At 39.6% G+C, this 22141-nt stretch overlaps 1 protein-coding gene across 4 annotated transcripts in view; it reads left to right on the forward strand.

Annotated features, from left to right (window-relative positions):
• LOC147309152 (disks large-associated protein 1-like) overlaps window positions 1–22141 on the forward strand; it is a 168637-nt gene that overhangs the window by 25259 nt on the left and 121237 nt on the right. Inside the window, exon 2 of one of the 4 annotated variants that reach the window (XM_086270641.1) lies at window positions 20961–21035. The exons of the other annotated variants lie outside the window; for them this stretch is intronic. The gene's annotated coding sequence lies outside the window, so the exon portion shown is untranslated. The remainder of the gene's footprint in view (window positions 1–20960; window positions 21036–22141) is intronic. 4 annotated transcript variants of the gene reach the window in all.

Consider the following 22141-nt stretch of genomic DNA (forward strand, 5'->3'; position numbering starts at 1 on the left):
AGGTGAAAGAATTTAGACAGTTTTTAACTCTCAATGTGCCGCAGTGTTTGTTTGACTTTGGGACCTGAAATGGATGGAGTTTTGGACCCAGATTACTCCCAGATATACGAGCAACTTAGTCCGACAAATATGGTAATAACGACGGCCCGCTTGCATGTTCTACAAAAAAATGTCTTTTGGTGGGTATTTGACGGACAAACACCAAACCAGTTCCACATCACTGAAGTTGCACCATTTTTACAAACCAATTCTGGTTCATCCGTTTCACTCATCGATGTGCTTTCCCCCTTCTCATTCTTCGTTGCCGCCATACTTTTTCGGCCATGTGCGTATGAAAACAAAGGCACTGCGCATGCGTGTTTTACCCATATTCTATCGTGATATATAATTTTCTTATTGTTGCCTAACATTATCCTGGTATTACCGTGAACGGTATAATATGGCCCAGCCCTACAACAAAGTTATTTGCAGCCATTTACCTTTTACTCTTTTTTTATAACCATTTCAAACTGTTTACTTAACATTCAGGTGTTTTGCGTTTAATAAGATGTCACACAAGGGCGTAGATTTGGCATGGACGGAGGGGACATGTCCCCACCAATATCCAGCGATTATTGAATTGTCCCCACCAATAATTTGATCTCTTCAAGTAAAGAAAAACAACCCGATAGAAAGAAAAAAACGATCTGTCAGCGTCTCATTCAACGAGCGGTGCAGAAAGAGTTAAATTTGTTCTCTACTGGAGTCCAATGTCATGTGACAAATATGACCAATGTGATTGGCTGTGCCTTTCAGGGAGCTCTGTTTAGTTTCAGCAGCGGCAAACCTGCGCTGAGAGGAGGATGGCAGCGCAAAGGAAGAACCTGGATATAAGAAAGTATTTTTCAAAGAAACCTGTAAGTCACTTAAAGTCAAGTGTGTCCGTCACAATAACGTTACAGGCTATGCTAGGACATACATGCCAACACTCCCGATTTTCCCGGGGAATCCCGAATTTCAGCGCCCCTCCCGAAAATCTCCCGTGGCGACCATTCTCCCCAATTTTTCCCGATTTTCCACCCGGACAACAAAACTGAAAACCATATCCCAGACTGGCCCAGCCAATTCCAGTTTCCAACGATGGCTACCATTACTGCAGCTACTTAGTTTTAATATTACTCTTATTACTCTTTCTGGGTTGCAAAATAAACTTTTAACACATTTTCAGGCGAGAATGTAGCTGTGTAAACGTCAAATAACTTAAACATGTTATTGTTTGGCCTTTTTCTGTATTTTATTTGTTGGTGAGTAAATCGTTTTGGCTGAGATTAAAGTTATTCGATTAAATTAGATTAAATAAAACTTTATTAATCCCTCGGGAGGATTCCTCTGGGGTTCTCACACAGCTGAATAAACTGCTGTGTGAAAACAGCACTTTATTCGACCATCTACGCCAGCGTCCGGTTATATTTTAGACAGCAAGGAGCAGACGGCAGGTGACGTAATTCTGAAGGCTAGACTAGTCCGATTTCACCGTTTTTTCACAGTCATTTCCGGTCTACCCGGCTTTTGGAGTACCGGCCCACTTAGACCACAAAGGGCGGATCCTCAGGTGGACGCAGCTTCTGAATTTGGACACCCGCGGCCTGTTTCCGGTCGGACAATAATAACGGTGACATTTAACTTATTTTATCCGATAAATAAACACTGTAAGATTCAAGTTTTTTGTATATATATGTACATGTCATTTCAGCTAACGAGAGGAGCAGGCATGTGTTTGTCGTGTGGGGCATGTAGTCCATGTCTGTTGCTGTAGTTCATGTTTAGAATAAAACATCCCAGCTCACTGATCTGATAGAGGGCAGTAGTGCCTAAAATGTTGCATAATGTTGCTGAGAGATCTTTTACTTTGTGGTAATCTTAGATGAGTAGTTTTATGGACAAAAACCACCAGGTCATTCAGTGTTGCCTTAGTGCTAATGTGTCAGAGATGTTGGTGTAACTGAAGTAATGATGTTAAGTCCTTAAAGTCATATTCTTTTATTGTCATGACTGTATTTGAAGCTATTTTTATTTTTGTATGATACCTGATTTATATGGAATATGGCTGAAGTCTAAAATACTTAGTCAGTCATTGGTTTAATAGTAATTTAACATTATATAATTCACATATAAAACTATGAATTGTAATTTTAAATGGTTTAAAAGCAGGTAGAATAGCATATGTAGGCAAGTATAGTTCTACTTTTATCAAGAAGCAAAAACAAAAAGGAAAAAATAAGAAACGGGACCGGGTTCGATGGTTGAATCATCCATACCCACCAATGCCACAACCAAATCTACACCCTTGATGTCACACAAATTATTTGTCCCACTCCAAAAAAACATTTTCTGTCCACTATAAAGGAGAACATCACAGCCTGATACCTGCAGGTCTGACAGCAGGTGTATCACTGCTCCTGTTTTCATTCAGCATTTTTTTGACACACAACACAAAACTATCCACAACACTACACACTAACTACACAAGACACCACATTAACTACACACTCTAAACATGCTAAACATCTCAAAACTCGATGTCGCTGTCTTTTTCTGCAGTCTTTCTCTCTCTCTCTCTCGCCGTCACTCCTAAAACTTCCCCCTTTCCCTAAACAACCAAATGTCATGTTGCGATATCATTTTTTCATTGGTCAACATGGTACATTTTTCCACCAACACAAAAGGCCTGTTTTTTGTTTTGTTTTTTGGTCATAAGCAGAGAGTGCTTGCTAGCGCTGTACTTAGACAGTAAATGTGACAAAACTATTCAGGAAAAAACACTGCGTATATATTGTTTATCATGACTCTGGTTTTACGTGGCCTATCAGCACAATTTAAAAGCTGGTATATCTCACCAGTTGCTTTGTTTTTTTTGTTGCTTTGTCATCTTGAAGTGGTCATGTGATTGGCGTACCACGACTACTTTAGTGTTCCTCAGTCAAACAGCAGCACTCATGCAATGTTTTGCCCCCGAGCTCCAGGGGTTGTGCCAAAAACAGTGTTGCCAACTCCTCAGTAAGGAAAATCGCTACTGGATGTCCTAAAAGTCGCTAGAAGTCGCTAAATGAAGTCATCACCTAATTTGCATAATTGGTAATGCTTATGTTATTGTAACCGACGCTGTAGGAGAGAGAAATAACATCGTGGAAGAGACACAAAGTGAGTAAAAAACACCCTAAATGCATTTAGAATATATTTATAACTACAAATTAAATTTCTTCTAGCAATTATGTTTTTTTAATGTCACAATTCCAACCCCTCGCCTTTATTCGGGCTTGCGATCAACAAAATTGACCCAAAATAGGCACTCTGGCATAGTGGCATAGTATGTGTGTGCGTGCTTTTAAGTAGTTTTAAGCCTTGTCATCCACAAAAAGTAACAGTAAAAGAAAAACTGACTGCATTACAGTCAGTGCAGGAGCAACGGCTTCGCTCATGCGCGATTTATTTGCAGTTTGGATGCATAGGTGGAAACATCTCCTGTTCTGACAGCAGCTGGAGGCGACTGCTACGTGAGGACTATCCGCAGCCTGTGAGCGCTTTGCACGGGTGAGGTGCCCACGGCAGAACCCGCTGCTTGTTGAAAGTGAAAGCAATACATGCTTTCACGTCAAAAAGCCGTCATAAGTCTTCAATAAATGGTAAATGGCCTGCATTTGTATAGCGCTTTACTTAGTCCCTAAGGACCCCAAAGCGCTTTTCACTACATTCAGTCATTCACCCATTCACACACAATAACACCAACAAAAGTCACCAGATTTGTCGCTAGTCACTTTTTTCTAAAAAGTGACTTTTTTCTAAAAAGTGACTTTTTAGAAAAAAGTCACTTTTTAGAAAAAAAGTCGCTAAGGGGATCTGAAAACTCACTAAATATAGTGACTTTGTTGCTAAGTTGGCAACACTGGCCAAAAAGTGATCGTCTGCCAGAAACTGATATAAGATGCGGTAAGCTGAACACAGCTTCAATTGTCTGTTTGTTGAAAAATAGTAACGCGACCACATTTTCTTGTCAGTAACGTTGTAATGATAGAAATAGTAATTAGTTAGATTACTCGTAACTGAAAAAAGTAATGCCGTTACTTGTAACGCTGTTATTCCCATCACTGGTAAACACACACCTCAACCTTCACAGAAGAGTTAAAGCTGTCAGAGCTGCAAACAGTGGTTGACATCATATTAAACCCTGTGGACTAAGAATGGGATGTCACTCAAGTTCACATGCCTGTGATGGCAGATATTGAACACTATGTTGAAAATATAGAGTACATTATGACTGTAATATAGCAACTGCAAAAATAAATCCACACTCAAAATATCCCTGGGATTCAAGAAATGTGCACACAGGAATATTTTGTTAACAAAGGTTGCATATGTTACTGAATCAGGCTCTCAGGCCCCTATTTGCAATCTACATACAGTTATGCCCCAATTTTTCTATGTAAGTAACTACATACATGCAAACAGAGAAAATGCTGATGATTGTTGGAACATGTTGGAGGGAAGCCCATAGGGCTATAAGAATAACACTGGTAGACAAGGAGCATATGGTCTCACTAATCTCACAGCAGTTTGGGATTGGAAATGTAGATCCCAATCACTTTCACTTTGTTATAATACCACTAACAGCTGATATGTAATAATTTAACGACTGGACTGGACAGGACCTATCACTGTACTATGCTGGAAATTACTGAGCTCCTGAGAGCAACCCATTCTTTCACAAATGTTTGTAGAAACTGTCTACATGCCTAGGTGCTTGATTTTATACACCTGTGGCCATGGAAGTGATTAGAACACCTGAATTCAACGAACTGGATGGGTGAGTGAAAGCAAATAGTGTACAATCCATATTATTTCACAATGATAAGTTCAATAAGTTTAAGCATCAACATCACGACTAGCTCTTTCGGTACACTGCTCAGCATGTCAGGTTTAATTTCGGCAGTAATCTGTGAAACAGGTTTTCCAACTATGGTGATGAGATTTAACTATGGCGAAAGAAAGAGTACTGGTAACATAGGAAGACAGACCCCTGCTTGGTCTTTGTCAGGATGCTGAAGAAATGTTAATTTCTTGAGCAGGAGTCAGAACGCTGACAGCATGGGAAGATTTTGCCCTCTCAGCACACAGCATACAAACACCTCCCAGAGGACATGTTGGATTGACGGTAAACTCTCTGGAACACTGAGAAACACATCGGAATGTCACAGTTTCTTACATTATGTAACAATACAAAATCGGTTGCATTCAGAAACCTTCTAGCATTTTTTGTGATAGGAAATTGAAGAAGACCTGAACATTTATCCCTGGAAAGAATAGTTTTCACAGTTTACCACGTGTACGTCCTGAAGATTGTCTGTCTGCTTGCATTGTAACACATTTGGCTCTGCATGACTGCTGTGTGGTCAGATAATGAGAGCAAGGAGTTTCAAAAGGAATGGCTACAACACAGACTGTTAGCTTTGTTCCCTCTAATTTTTTATGTGTCTGAGCAAACACACAAACTCCCTGAGCGGTCCCTCGGTGACCGCTGTGAGCAACATCAGACGTGAGCACCATGGTCACGCCAGCATCGCATCCATCCAAGTTACACGGTTAATTAAAAGAACCAAATTACAGCATTTACATTACTGTTAGAATACTTTTAATTAAGTGCTTTGTCCCACTTACAGTAAAAATGACAACAATCTTGTTCATAACCTCTGTAAAATGTTAACACTATTGGAAGTATAAATATTTAATTTTAACTATGGCAAAACATGAACTGCCAACCAAACAAAGCCAACTATAAACTCCAATTTTGAAAACACACTTGACATTTTATTATAAAGCTCTGACTTGTATTATGAGTATTAGCCAGTGTGCGAAGCTCCTGGTACTGGGTGAGACTGTCATACTGTGGTCTGGGAAAGAGTCTTGTAACTCTTTGTCTGCAATGTACAGTAGTAGAAATGTATTTAATGACAGTATTTAATGATCAATTTAATGAAAATTATAAATACGCTAGATGAGCACAAATCTGATTGAGAACCTATATTTAGTGTGAATGCTTGAAAAGCATTCACAGTATTGTTATTCTAATCTTTATTATTATTATTATTATTATTATATTTTATCTATTCCGTACGTTTTTTGTAATCCTATAACTTCAAAACCGTTCAACTTAGAAAAACCATTCAAACACCGTTAGATTCCTATTCTTTTGGACAACACTGCTTCTATTTTTCATATTTTTAACATTTATATTTTTAATTTTATTCAACTTTATTCAACAAAAATTTATAATGTATTTCAATGGGGAGACCCTTCAAATCCTCATTCAACTTACTCATTTTTAAACTCTTACTACTTCCACATACATTGACATAGAGCCACCATTCAAACTTTAAAACGAAGACAAGACATTCAACTATTCAACTTGTATTTATCTTTTCAATATCTATTATACTTTTTCTTCAGTTCCAGTTTAAGTTTCATGATGTTTTTTCACCCGTTTCAGAGTTTATAATGGGTGTGTATGGGACGGAATGTTGGGGCTAGAGTGAGGCAGCTCAACTGCTAGAGTGAGAGGAGCAAAAAAATTAATCTTAAAATCTTTTTTAAAACTGCTGCTGTGTCCGCAGCGTTTGCTCTACAGGTATGATTTTACCCTCAAAACGTAGCCATGGCTGTCCTCTTTCATCCAATGTGTTTACTATTGTATTAGGTGTTATGGTTCTTTCATAAATGTCACCAATGCACAGCCTCCTCCCTCCAACTCTTCCATAGACTCTAATGTTAAAATGGCTCAGAAGGTTCGTTTGAAAATCAGAAGAGCATGGTGTCTTTCCACTGTCACCACGTCCATATAATAAGCTCCACAGGCATGAAAACTGAGAATTAGGTAGACTAGACATTGCTGTCGCTCACGGTGAAAGAATTTTGTCAATACGACTTTTACTTTTCATTTGGGAGCGATTTGTTTCGGCCTGACTTTTCTGTTCATTTTAAGCAGCAAAAGTGAGGCGCATGTCTGTGTACGTGTGTATGGAGCCATTGGGTGCGGTCACTATAGCAACCAGGCTCACACCTGCCTGCTTAACGAGCTCTCTCTCTCACTCTGCCAAGATTCATCTTAAACACTTCTCTTTCAACTGCTGCTGTGTCCACAGTGTTAAAGCCATCATTTTACCCTCAAAACGTCGCCATCGTTGTTCTTTTTCCAACATCTTGTCTTTCAAAGCTCAGAGATGTAAACTTTTTAAACTGTGTGGGTCCAAGTGGAGGGATCACATTTTAGTCATTCAGTGATTCAAAGAATATGACCTTTTAATATTTTTTCAGATGTTTTCTGACTCTAAATGTTCTTTTCTCATTTCTTAGGTTTTTCTAATTTACAATTAAAACATTTTCAGCTTTTTTCCAACTTCTTCTTCTGTGTAACCTTCAGCTTTTAGCAGTTCAGCACTTTTGTTTTCAGGTTAAATTCGGGTTTTTTTTTTTTTATCTCATTCAAGATTTTTAACTTAAATTCAGTAATTAATTCATTTCAGTGCATACATTCAGATTCAAGCATTCACACTGCAGTTTCTTCAGAAAATGCACTTTCTAGTTCAACTTATTTTTCCTGTGTGTCCTTTTCCCATCTCTAATGCTTGTTCACTCCTCATCTGCCACACCGTTTTGCTAGCTAAAATACGGATGGCGGCGAATAAGGATGATGACTAGCATAAGGACGTTGATTAGCTGCATAAAAGCGTTTGTGAATCGCATCATTGGCTGGAACAGCCAGTCACTGGTCACTCACTGGCTCACATTGCAAAATAGCACAGAACGTGTTTATTTTATTTTCAATTCATGTTGGACTTTTTTTTTTGTGCGCAGCGCAGATTGTCTGTGTGCGGAGACCCCGTCAGCAGTCTGCACACGTGCAGCTTAGAGGGAACAGTGCTGTTAGCTGCATGAGCGCAGGTTGGATAATTTGAGCAAGTGAGCTTTTGATCCTATTTAAAACATATGTCTACAAATAAAGGTGTGAAACTCAGACAAAACTACATAAGTCACTACCTCATTTCTACACAAGAATATAATCTGATATAAAAGTCTTTTGTTAAAAAAGCAAACCTTTGTCTGACACTGTAGCAATCTGAACTATTGTCTGCAATCAAAACGCACAGGATGGGAAAGAGAAGGATGAAGTAAAGAGAAGTTGGGAAGAGACTCAACAGAAGGAAAGGGAAGGAAAAACGGAGGAGAAGAGAGAAAAGACAATAAAAATCTGTTTGATCACCTGCTGAAAAAAAACAAGCAAAAAGAGAACAACACAGTAGGGAAACCACAGCAACGACCAGCATAAGCATTAGTAAAAGTAATATAATAAATATTGAATTTTACTAAGCCTAACCCTAACCCTAAACAGGCACACAGACACAAACATTACTTCCCAACCTCATGCACACATATACAAGTAATGAAATGAACGCATTACACATCCCCGTGCATGCACCCACCCACAACCACAGGGATACACCAGCCTGAACCCCAAGCCCACCCTGGACCCACCCAAGAGCAGTGCAGCTACCAAGGTAATGTATGTCAACCGGCACATACCCTCCCCCACCCCTGCTCTATGCAGCCACCAAAAGAACACCACCCAAGTGCCACCAGAGTCCCGTCCAGGTCATGACCACAGCCCTCAGATTGAGACCCCCAAGAAACCCGTCCCTAGGGAATCCCCAATACCCCGAGCCTGTACCCACCCCCACATGAACTACAATAACAAAGGCGAGACAAAACCATGACCACCAAGCCCCCACTAGGTGATGGAGCCGATCAATGAAAGTGTGAGCAGTTGTTAGAAGATGTAAAACCCATCCTGACATCTGTTGACCTGTATAGTGCACTCTGTGTAGTATTTTATGTTGTGTTAATTGTAGACTGGGGTTTCTAATCCATTTAAAGGTTTTTAAGCATATCTGAGACCAGAATTGTTGGTCTAAGCCAGTGGTTCCCAAACTTTCTTTGCTGGCCCCCCCTTTGTTTTACAAGAAAAATGTTCGCGCCCCCCGCGTGCACGCACACATCCTCCAACCGCACACGCCCATATTTTGCTCCACTGCGGTTTATTTCACACCTCAAACATTTAGTAAACAATTAAGCAAATAGAAGTAATCTGCAATAAATTACAGGTAGTAAGAAAATAAACTACTAACTCTGTTACGCTGGGTCCTCACCTACAGGGGTATTTGTGAAAACGCAGCTGTTTCGTCCACACGTAAACGGTGTTTTGAATCACCGAAAACTGAGATTTTTTTAAAACTCCTTTTTTGCCTTTACGTGTGGACGAGGAATACAGAGTTCGTCACGCACCGTCAAAGGTATGTGCCTTTTTTCATGTCACGCTGTGCGCCACATTATTGTTTACATGAGATGAATAGCAGAATGGCAGATAGAGACAAAATACTGTTAATCTGACTGTCTGCAGGTTTTACACACTTACATACATACAGTTACTGTCCCTCCATTTACAAAGGCAGAGGCGTCACGGTGTCATTATTTTACTGTAGTTGTTTTTTTCTGTGTAATAATATTCAACATTGATCTCAATACATTTTTCAAAAAATGCCTCTCTGTGCAAAATGGGTTCAAAAACATAAACAGCTGTAGGATCCTGTTAGTCCGTGATTTGAACCGGGGGAACAAATCGTGGCAGGATCAGCCTGATGTTATTTGTATCTCGCTGTAACTTTACTGTATAAAGAGCTAACATCTCCAAAATGTCAGGAGTAGTTAGTCATTATGAGATGTGTTTGTGAACTAAAAATCAAGAATGTGGGATACTGTTTGTCCGTGATTTGAACAGCCCAGCGCTGCTCCCGACGAAGGGAAAACCAATCCTGCAGGGAGACCTACCTCGGCACCTGTGCAGGTGAAGCCAAAGGGCAGATTTGCTTCACCATATTTTCTAGTCTTTGGCTTAGAATGAAGTTGGTTTGGAAACATATTCAGCGATGCTTCATCTCCTGCTTTGCGTTTCTGTAGGCGCCCCGTGCTGGCAGTGTCCAAGTGTTTTGTTTTTTTCCCCCCTTTTCATCCCGCGCCCCACCTGCCATGGGCCCCACACTTTGGGAAGGTCTGATCTAAGCTGACTGATAGAGCCGCCTCCTGTTTTGCAGTAAGAAGAGACATTGATTCATCTATTTTGTCCTGTATATTTTAGACAGTAATTTGGGGTTTTGAGATTAAGGAATTGCACCACACTCAATGGAGTTCGTAATTCTACTTGATTAGGTTTAAATTTCTTTTTAATTATAGATTTAATTTGTTGATACTCTAAAAATCGATTCTTGTTAATACCATACTGTACAGCTAGTCTGTTAAACGTAATAAAGTCTGTTCCTTTGAATACATGTTCCAAGTATTTAATTCCTCTACAACTCCAATCTTGGAAGTTAATCATATTATTATTCTGTAGTATATCAGGGTTGTTCCAATTGGGTGTGAAGACTCTGTCATTTTTAGAAAATCCCAACATGCTGCCAGAGCGTAGCTGATGTTGATGCTTTTGAAGCATACATGTCATTTAATGTTTGAGCTAATGAATGGTAAGTCTGAAATCTCTATATTACTGCATAGTGCCTGATCGCTGTCTATCCAGGGCTCATCTAAAAGGGTGTTTTAACCACCTTGAAATGAATTGTAGCCTGTTGGCTAAGAAGTTGAAAGTTATGCAGAGCTAGTCATCCTTTATCCTTAGTCCTTTGTAGCATTTCGAAGCTAATACATGGGGGTTTATCTTTCCAAAGGAATAAAGAAATAGACAATTCCAGAAATCTAAACCAGCCTGGTGATGGTTAACTTGGGATCATTGAAAATAAATTACTGATTCTTGGCAAGAAGCTAGGGCTGAGTATTCAATTCTGATTCAGTTTTAACTCAGACAGTCAGAAATATTATAATTCTGATCATTTATCAGTACTTATCCATATATATGTATAAAAACAAAGCTGTCACTTGTGAGACTTCATCAGAGGTGTGAGCATCACAGCAGCTGCCTTTGTGTCAAAGTAACTGAGGATAAAACACAGAAAAACATGAAGGAGTAATGAAACCTGCAGCTTCAGAATCTGTGAGATGTCTGCTTTCAGCACCCGACGGCATGTCTGCAGACGTGCTGTCAGGTGAACGAACCGCGCTCTGTGTTTTCATGGTTTTTGTGGAATTCGTTTACCTGCTCTTTAATCATTTACTGTTTTAGCTGTTTGGTGGTTATTGAAATAGTTTTGTGAGCTTTAACCTGAGATGCTGGCGTTTCTGGCAAAATAAATTTATATTTAAAAACCGATTCAGGATTTAATGAATCGATATCACATTATTCAAACTAAAATCAGTTTGAATTGGGAAACTGATTTTTTTTTAAACCCACCCCTAGTGGAAGCGACCCTTCCAATGAGTGATATGAGTAGAGATTTCCATCTAGAAAGATCGTCTTCTATTTTCTTTTAAAGTCGGATGTGGTTTAATCTGCAAGCTTACGAGAGACATTAACACCTAAATATTTGATATTTCCATATTGCAGTGGGGTAGAAGAAGAATAATGGAAAGGAGCAATTAATCGCAATAACTGTAGATTTCAACCAGTTTATTGAATAATGGGGAAGAGTTTATTAATATAATTACCTCAGAGAGAGTGGTTTGTGAGTACTGGAGAATAGTAACACATCATTTGCATAAAGACTGATGTTATGTTCTACATTCTTGCATTTCATATCCTTCATCACTTTAGCCTGTTTAATTGCTGCTCCTGGTGGTTCAATAAAAATTGCAAACAGTAAAGGGGAGCGTGGGCGTCCCTGCCTGGTGCCCCTCTGGAGACAGACGCTGGAGGATGTTTGGTCATTTGTTCTAACACATGCTTTTGGGGAATTATAATATTAATATAAGATTTTAACCAGTTTGTGAAAGAGTTTCCAAAACCAAATTTATGGAAAGTTGCAAATAAAAATTTCCAGTTAACCCTGTCAAACACTTTTTCGGCATCTAGAGAATAGTGTGGTTTCAATTTTTTTACTACATGAATAGTCTATTAAATTAAGTAATCTACATATATTTGTTGATGACTGATTGCCTTTTATGAAACCGGTTTGGTCAGGATGTTTTATGAGGGGGTTTCTCTTCTCTAATCTGTTTTTAGAGAGCTTTCAGATAATTTTATGGTCAACATTAATGAGGGATGTTGGACAATAGCTGGTGGGAAATACAGGGTCTTTGCCTGGTCGTAGCAGGAGACTAATGTAAATATGAATTCATACTTGGTGGTAGCCAGATTTGTCCAGAATTCTTTGTAGAATTCTGATGGAAAGCCGTCTGGACCTGGAGCCTTATTATTGGGTATAGTTTTTAGGGCCTCCTGGGGTTCACCTGATGTCAGTGGTGAATCCAGTGCCTTTGCTTGACTGTCTGGTAATTTCTAAAGGGTTACGTTGTCAAGAAACTTATCATGGTAGTTTTTAGTTGGGTTTATCTGTAGTGAATATAAAGTTTTATATAAGTCCCTAAAAGTGGTGTTTATTCTTTCAGGGTCATATACCGTGTTCCCAGATAAGTCTTTAATGTCACATATAGGCATTTTTTCTTTCATCCATCCATTCGCGTCCACTTATCCTTTTCAGGGTCGCGGGGGGTGCTGGAGCCTATCCCAGCTGTCATAGGGCGAGAGGCAGGGTACACCCTGGACAGGTCGCCAGTCTGTCGCAGGGCCAACACACAGAGACAGACAGCCATTCACACTCACATTCACTCGCACATTCACACCTAGTGGCAATTTGGATTATCCAATTAACCTATCCCCACAAGCTGCATGTCTTTGGACGGTGGGAGGAAGCCGGAGTACCCGGAGGGAACCCACGCAAACACGGGGAGAACATGCAAACACAGAAAGACCCCGGCCTGATGGTGGAATTGAACTCAGGACCTTCTTGCTGTGCGGCAACAGTGCTAACCACCGTGCCGCCGTGCCGCCCCATTTTTTCTTTCTTTCTTTTTAAATAGCTAGCTAGAAATTGACCGGATTTGTTACCATGTTCAAAGTTTTTCAAGCAAAGTCTTTGTACTAAGAATTGCATCTTTTAAATTAATAATTTCATTTAATTTAGTTTTACATATTTCGTTCAGTATTTCCTGTTCCTGGCAGGACACATAGGCTTCTTCTAAGGATTTGATGGTTATGCTTACAGTTGGAGTGACGGGAGCGCCATGTGTTGCAAAGTCCGAAATCACTCATGCACTGTTTAAGTATATTTGTGGACTGCTGAGTTCCTGCTGTGTTGAGCCTATCCATTTCTTCATTTAGTCCAAAGTTGAGGTCGCCCCCAAGAACAAGTGAGCAACCTAGGTGTTCAGAGGTGCACCAAAAAAACATGGAGGGGTCATCAACATTTGGGCCATATATACTTTAAATACATAACTTTTTGTTAAGTATTAACAATTTAATAATTACAAATCTACCCTCTGGATCTATAAGTGCGTTGAATACTGCGAAATTAATGTATTAATTAATGTAATGGATTATGTATTAAAGTTGCTACTCCCCTTTGCCTAGTTTTAGAAGACTGAGAACACATTAGGTCTATGAGTCTACTGTAATAAAACAAACATCAGTTTTTTAAACTGGTTGAATACATTTAACCTCTTCTCTCATATTCCATGTGGCAAACCTTAGCATGCCCATAGCTGTGTGTGTACAGCTAATGTTGCACGATGCGTGTGATGCACAAACGAGTGAGGAAAAAGGAAATACATCACTCATTTTTAAGTCTGATTAAGTGTGTGTATATTAATTTATACAAGCGAGCGCGTACACACTTCTGTGTGTGTGTGTTCTATATGTCTGTGTGCACTGGGAGGCTGCAATAGATGCGCTAAAGCTGAGCGTGTGTGTCTGATTGTGCCGTGCAGATGTGTAAAAATAGTTTGTTGTTCATGACTGCGTCGGGAAACAGGTGATCGATGCAGTGAAAGAAAGGGGAAGGAAGAAAAGCGAGGACTTGCAGCACACCTACAGCATTCTCTGTCTCTTACCTTTTCGTCTTGTTTAGTGTTGGTACTAGAGAGTTTTTTTTAGCTAATATGCATAACTGTGAAATCTCCCTGGAAACAGACTTTGATTATTTCACGTGAACTGGTGCTTCAGACACAGTGTTTCCTACGAAGGAGTCTTTCCTTTCATCCCACCATGTAGCTGCAGTCTTAATACCATTAATACACGTTTGATATTCCACGTGCTTCGTGTGTTTCCTTCTTTAAGATCTTTCCCAGTTTGCACGTTGCTCCAGTTGCCCGTGAGTTTAATCTACAAATAGTGTGTGAAAGTCAGTTCAGTTTTCAGAATCACCTGACACACTCCAGAGGCACTATCAGACTACAGAGCTCTACACAATATTGAATTCCTTTGAAAACCTTATAGGGCCTTTCAAGTAATAACTAGCAGCCAGGAGACATGGCAACAACTACACCCATAAAAACAAGAGGGTGGCTGTCATCACTAGAGCTGTGGTTTTGTTGTGTGTGGTATTGTTAAAGAAGTATAGATGTAAGAGTTTGTTCTGGGTGGGTGGCTGTAGCTCAGGAGGTAAAGCTGGTCATCTACTAATTGGAAGGTTTGTGGTTTGATTCCTGGTTGCTCTAGTCTTGCAGAACTGGTTCTTATATAATGCTTTTCTACTCTAACTGAGCACTCAAAGCGCTTTACACAACTTCACACAGGTACTTTTTAAAAGCTCTTTCTATGTAATGCTTCACACACACATTTTTCGTAGATGCACCTATGGTATGAATTTTAAAATTTCCGTTTGTGTTATCCCATTTTCTGTAGAAGAAAAGAAAATCAGGCTCGATCTTTGAGAAAGAGTGTATTTATTTATTTTATTTAACCTTTATTTACACACATTGTCCCATTGAGACCCAATATCTCATTTACAAGACAGACCTGTTCCAGACAAACGTGTTAAACTTACAACATTAAAAAACCTGGTAAAACTGCTAAATATGTCTATTGTACACAGTCATACTACACAGTAGGCTAAACACAGCTCTGACTCTTTGTCAGGCTGGCTACAGTGCTGAAGAGAAACCCGGAGTTTCTTGTTCCTGATCACTGATGTGTAGTAAGAAGGCCCTGCTCTATGCAGGGATTTTTTTTAAAACTAGGTTTTTCTAGAGTTGTCAGAGCTCTCATTTCAATTGGACTTTTGATTTTTTAAAAGGATTGCATTATCATTTAGACTTGTAAGTTATTTTCAGTGTGTTTTTGCTGAACAGGTGCTCTATATGAAGTATGCAATCAATTTTTTTTATGATAATGTGCAGCTATGTGCTATACAAATACCTACGGATAAATTAAACTGCTTTGAAATTAATTAGTGTGTGCAGAAAAAACACACACAACAAACTGTTACATATTTCCAGAAATCTCACACTGATACTCATCGGGGAATGCCAAACACTCATGCAGGCAATAAAAAACACAGGAAGTGTGATGATAATTGCCAGCAGGCGTTTGCTGGTTTATTATATGGTGGTCATTACGTTTATCATAACTTGCACTGTAGGTTGTATTTGTACATACAATACAACCAGGCAGGTTTTATATATAAATAAGTTGTGCATGATGTATCTTTTTTGCAGTTAGCTGAGTGAAGAGTAGTAGCACTTTGATATTTCCGTCTCACAACATGTAGCATTTAGCACATACAGGCTGAACAGGACTTCAATTCAAACTCTTGGTTCAGCAAGCGCCATTTTTTGAGGAGCCTGTTTCTAGGCAACATCTTAATCAAGTTTCCACCAGAGGGGGAAAAAAAAAGCTTAATAGGCCCTCAGGGTGCGATTTTCTATCATCAGCTGTGAGACAAATCTGAGCTGTTAACAAATTAATCAGTCAAACGGGGGAAAAAGACATTTCTTATTTGTAGACAATTAGGCAACTGCTGCTCATGTGTGTTATAAGCACACAAGCAGCTACGTTTAAGGCTGATGTCTAATGGAGAAAAACCCAAAGACAAAATGCCTTGTGAAAAATTGTGATTAATTAGAATTTATGCTTTCAAACGTCTTTACTAGAGATGGCACGATACCACTTTTTTATGTCCGATACCGATACCGATATCATAAATTTGGATATCTGCCGATACCGATATGAATCCGATATAGTGTTTTTTAATCAACAAAACTGTTTTTTAAAATATCTTGCTGCATTTTGCAAGTCTGCAAGTTCATACTCAAGTTTAAAACAACAACTACACTAAAGCTATTCTGTTATACCTGTATACAAAAAAAATATTTCATAGTTCAGCAATACTGATCAATCTAATAAACTTAGACCTACACCATCCTCCCTATTCTGGTATTTTAAAGAGTACTTAGCGTAAATATTAAGCAACCTAACTAATAGGGTTCCAACTCCCAGCAACAACAAAAATAAATAAATAAAAAATAAGGAACCACCCCTCACGCGCCACCTCATGATGCTTAATCGACGTAATCAACCTTAATTTGATGCAGTGTGAAAAAAAATGAACAGAAATCAATTATTTTTCAAGAAATATTAAATAGATTCAACATCTTTCTTCAACAAAATTGCAGACTGCACAGATGGTACCTTCCCAAAGGAAAAAGTACTATAGCTTACTAGGGTATATATATTAGACTTAATAGTCACTATATACAGTAATTGACTTCTATTCATTTTACATCAAATTAAAACTTTGTGTGTCAGATAATTATTTATTAAAAGCTAGACATTTTAAATGAGAATAAGAAAGAAAAGTATGTCTTTGTGCCCCCTTTTCCCAGTTAATGCCCTATCGGCCCCCCTGGCTAAACTTTGCTAGATCCGCCCCTGCACAGTTACCAGCGTCAGCTACGTAGAAAAAGATCCTGGTGTAGAAAGTAATATTAAATAAATTCTAACAACAGCTTATCAAGCTTAAACGTGCTGCTGTTGTTCAGCCGCTGGTTTCCTCTTTCTGGTGCAAAGTGGGCCAAAAACAAACAAGAGAGACGGACTCGCGACAGAAAAGCCGATCAGCTGATCATTTAAGCAGTTTCATGATTGAAGTAGCAGCCGGAGAGCGAGAGGCAGTCGCTCGTTAAGCTTAACGCAGGAATGCTTTACAAACATTCAGAAATGGACTTACACACTTGCTTTACTTCTCTCGGGGATAACTTTGTCGGAGATGAAATGCCAGGTTGCTAGCGAAGCTCCAAATGCTATCCAGACCACCGACAGGTCCCGCATGCCACAGCTGCTCTATCACGTGATGCATACTGCTCCGACATGCTAACGTTCTGAGGTGAGTTACGGCGTGTTGCAAGTTTTGTGAGGTGCTTTCGTGATATTTAATGGATCGGATTACATTTTTTATTTTTCTCCGATATCCGATCCAGTCATTTAGGTCAGTATCGGACCGATACCGATACGTAATATCGGATCGGTCCATCTCTAGTCTTTACTGCCTCAGTGTCATGTGTAATGAGAAATACACTCATGGAGCTGATCACTCAGACACACACGAATCACAGTGAAAAAGTTTATTGTCACACATCTATTTACACAAATCCAACCAAGGGAGCAAGCAGACAGAGAGGGAGACGAGGGTCAGTGAACGGCTGATGCGTAAACACAGTAAGTGAAACGAAAAGGGAGGATTAGTGAAACTAAGAGCTTACTTGTTACATGGGTGGGAGTTTGGGTACAGGTGGCTGAGGCCAGGCGAAGGAGAGAAGAGAATGGATAGATGGACTGGATACTTGTACTGAACTTCAGTGCTCTAAATTATAGAGAATAAAGTCCTAAATACTACGTAACATTTCCCACATTAGTTGTTATTACAGCCTCAGAATGAAAATACACATGCAAATATTAATCCAGACATCATTCTGTTTTAGAACGGAGTCTTGTTCATGAGTGAGGGGCAATGGCAGCAGGAAATTGACAGATGGACTGGGGCTGGAGCTTCAGTCGTGCACATGCTGTGGTCATTGTGGACTTCCTTTCAACATCAAACTTAGACTCATTTTATACATCATTTTTATACTGCTGTGGTCTCATGTTTTCAAAGGGAGACATGGGAAACAGTTATGTGTGAAAGGATGCAGAGTGATCAGTGGACATCTCCAAGATGGCGTGGGGGGTCTTGACGCTAAAACAAAAGTAAGCAGCTGCACAGTGGTTTTCAAGTAGAAATGTCCCCAGCTTGCCACAGGCAGTTTGCAGCAGATAGCAGATAGTCAGTTCATACAAGCACATTTGCACAAACTTCTTGTAATTTCAACAACTTCTCTTCTCAGGTCAATAAAAACAAAGATTACCCAGTCTAAAGGTCAAATGTTGAACAACATATTGATCCAATCCAAGCTGGGTCATGGCTGGACGTCCAATCTGCAGGCCTAGTTTGGACATCATATAGATGTCCAGAATTGGTCACCAACAACCAAACATAGACATGATGTGCATGTCTATCCGAAATCCAGTGTTTAGTGGGAATATCTTCAATATCTAATAACTTGGTCTAACAATAAATGTTTATTCCAGAAGTAGTAACAAAATGTGCTGCTGACCTGTTCCACTTCACTGTCCATTCCCTGTTGTAAAGCTTGTCTTTTTCTTAAGACCTGAACTCATCTATTTTATACATATAATGCACACTTGTGCTTTCATTTATTACTAATTCTCAAACTGTTATGAGAACAAGTTAATAAAGTTCAAAACTTGATTCAAAATTGGCTGATAATTAATTGTTGTGTACCTCTAGAACATTTCCAGCATGGCTGCTATTTCTGATCTCTTACTAGAAGTCCTGCCATGTCCTCTTCTATTTGGGCCTCTACAATGGGAGGTGAACTAAGCTGAATGGAGGCGAATCTAACTTTAAATCATGTGGAAGATAGTACATTGATGAAGAGCACAGGTTGTTTCTATATTTGTTCCTCTTAATGTTCCCACTCAGACCCCTGAGGCTATCACAGCACAACTCCACTTTAATAGTCTGGCCCTTGGAAATGAATTTTCTGAGCAGAATCCAATGAATGTTGGGAGAGAAAAAAATATGCATTGTCCAGGTCAGACTGCTCACCTCACACTGCTCTAAACACAGCCTCTGAAAACTGACTAATCACATGGAAGATCATGGTAACACAGAGAATATAGAGACATTAAAATTCAATGATGATTCCCAACAGTTCTTAGAAGTTTTCTGTTGCCTATTAATTCCTATATTCCTATAGTCAATGACGTGCACTGTAAGCGACAATGATTACTAAAAAAAACAAAACAAATTACTTTCATGAAATGAATACTACTGTAAACTGCTCATATTTTTCTACAGAAATGTTCGGTCAGCAAATAACTTTCCATTTATGCTGGAGTTCTAAAGCACTTTATGCTGATGTCAGTGTCAGAAGTGTTGTCACCACTGTTGCAGATGGTGTTGAAGCCAAAGCCATGAAGGCCTAGTGGAAATGTTGTGACTTGTGCTACGGCTGTGTTGAGAGCACTTGCATACACAGTGATGATATGAGAATGTTACATCATGTAAAAATATATACCATTATTATTGTGAACAATGGAACAGTCCTACTATCAACTGAAATATTTGAAAATGCACTTTTGTAGTTCCTTGTAAAATACATTGTAACAGTTTTCTCAGTATTCAGGCATGAAGATTTAGCCCAATTATTGTTATTGTTCATGATGGTCCATGCAAGGCATAAACTCTAGTCAAATTGTAATAATTATTACATTTTTAAAGAAGACTTATGCGAATACTGCTAAATACTTGTAAAAATGAGCAGTTTGTTGATGTTTGTGAAACATCCACAGCACTCAAGCACCTCATCATTTTGCGCATGTGTACACTTGACAGTTACTTAAGCATGTTAGAAAATATTGGGTGGTCTCAGAATCTCATCTCTGCTTTTCGCGGATGATGGGTTTCTGTTGGCTTCATCAGGTGATGGCCTCCAGCTCGCACTGGAACGGTTAGAAGTGAGTGTAAAGCGGTGGGAACAAGAATCATCACCTCCAAATCTGAGGCCATGGTCCTCAACCTGAAAAGGGTGGAGTGCCCACTCCGGGTCAGGGACGACTTCCTGCCCCAAGTGGAGGACTTTAATTACCTCGGGGTCTTGTTCATGAGTGACGGGAGAAGGGAGAGGGAGATCGACAGACAGGCTGATGCTGCGGCTGCAGTGATGCGGATGCTGTACCTGTCTGTCGTGGTGAAGGGAGAGCTGAGAGTAAAAGGGAAGCTTTCGATTTACTGGTCAATCTACGTCCCTACTCTCACCTATGGCCACGAGCTGTGGGTAGTGACCGAAAGGATGAGATCGCGGATACAAGCAGCAGAAATGAGCTTCCTTTGAAGGGTGGCTAGCCTCTCCCTTAGAGATAGGGTGAGAAGTTCAGCCATCCGGGAGGGGCTCAGAGTAGAGCCGCTGTTCCTCCACATTGGAAGGAGCCAGTTGAGGTGGTTCAGGCATCTGACAAGGATGCCCCCTGGGTGAGGTGTTCCGGCATTTCCCACCGGGAGGAGGCCCCAGGCTAGACCCAGGACACACTGGAGAGATTATATCTCTCGGCCTTGGTGTTCCCCCAGACAAGCTGAAGGACGTGGCTGGGGAGGGGGAGGCCGGGGATTTTCTGGTTAGACTGCTGCCCCCAGATAAGCGGAAGAAGATGAATGGATGGAAAATACTGAATGTTGAATAAACAATTTTGTTGTTTCAAAAAGGGCACATACAGGTAGATACAAAGCTGAAAATGACTCGTAGGACTTCTGAGGAATTTATCTATTATATGTCTCTTAGGTATTTTTTGCACACATGTAACATGTAAGTATAGTGATGGTGTGTTTATGTTGGTGTGTTTTTGTGGTATTTGTCTGTTGTTTCCATCGTCCTAGGCAACTGGAGTTAATGTGAGACCACTTATACAGAGATGTTAGCATCAACTCTACAATGATGGGGATTTAAAGGAGGTGAGTAGGCATGAACCAAAACTCAATGTCTAATACTAACTATTAATAACATTTAATTATACACAACGACAGTATATGGAAGATCAAACAGTGAAGCCAAAACGTCTCTATCACCCTCTGGTGTTATAAACCCCACCTTCTGTCAAATTAAGACCAAAAAGGTCTAATCAGATCACATTTCCTGAAAGATTCATTCTGCCATTATTAGTAGTTCTCATCTTGCTGATTTGGGTTCAAGGGGTCTAAGTTCTCATCAGTTAAATTTTAATTATCAACTGTAAAATTGGGATGCAACGTCATCATGACAGCTTTGATTGTCAGCTGCAGTCACGACAAACTTCCACGTCTCTGCTCCGGGACTGCAGCTAGAACCATATCCACAGCTATCTGTTTCAAACTGACAGTGTTAGGTGTTCTACAATAAACGGGAGTAACTGACAGAAGAACCTAAGGCATCCTGACTTTATTTTGGTAAGTTAAATTTGTGTTTTGAGCTAATCAATAAATTCATGCCTTTAGCAGTCAGCAAGGGAAAACAACAGTGTTTGGTAGCTTTGTACACGAACGAATTTACACTGAGTAGAGAAATCACTTTGTTGAGCTAAGTGATTTAATGCTAATTAAAAGTCAGTGCTCTAGTTCAGACATTAGCTCTGCTGCTCTGACTGCAGCAGGCAGCTGCTCAGTCACTACCTAATGCTATTGTTATTGTACTTTTATTATGAATAGTATACTGTAAGAGCAATAGGCTGGACTCTTATGCAGAGTCGAGAAGAGTAATAAGTGACGAGTAACACTATTCTTTTTGAAAGGACATAAAAAATACCTAATAGAACATAATATTTATATTCTGAGACCAAATCATGATATTACATGTGTTAGGTTAAAATTGTTGTTTTGATTGAAGAACAGGATGTTTTTCTGTTTTTTCCTGCAGGTGACCATAATTCAGAATCAGGACAAGAAACCTGTTCCTGGTTCATGTCATCTTTGCAACTTTCCTTTTAAAAAGCACCAATAGCTCCAATGTAAAAACATTATACTGTTGGTTAGGGCTGCCACAAACGATTATTTTGATAGTCGACTAGTCACCGATTATTTTTGCG

This window comes from Aulonocara sp. 'chitande type north' Nkhata Bay, linkage group LG18 (assembly GCF_057382095.1).
Source record: "Aulonocara sp. 'chitande type north' Nkhata Bay isolate Kocher_YH1m ecotype deep benthic linkage group LG18, A_spYH_male_GT1.1, whole genome shotgun sequence".
NCBI classification, from domain to species: Eukaryota; Metazoa; Chordata; class Actinopteri; order Cichliformes; family Cichlidae; genus Aulonocara; species Aulonocara sp. 'chitande type north' Nkhata Bay.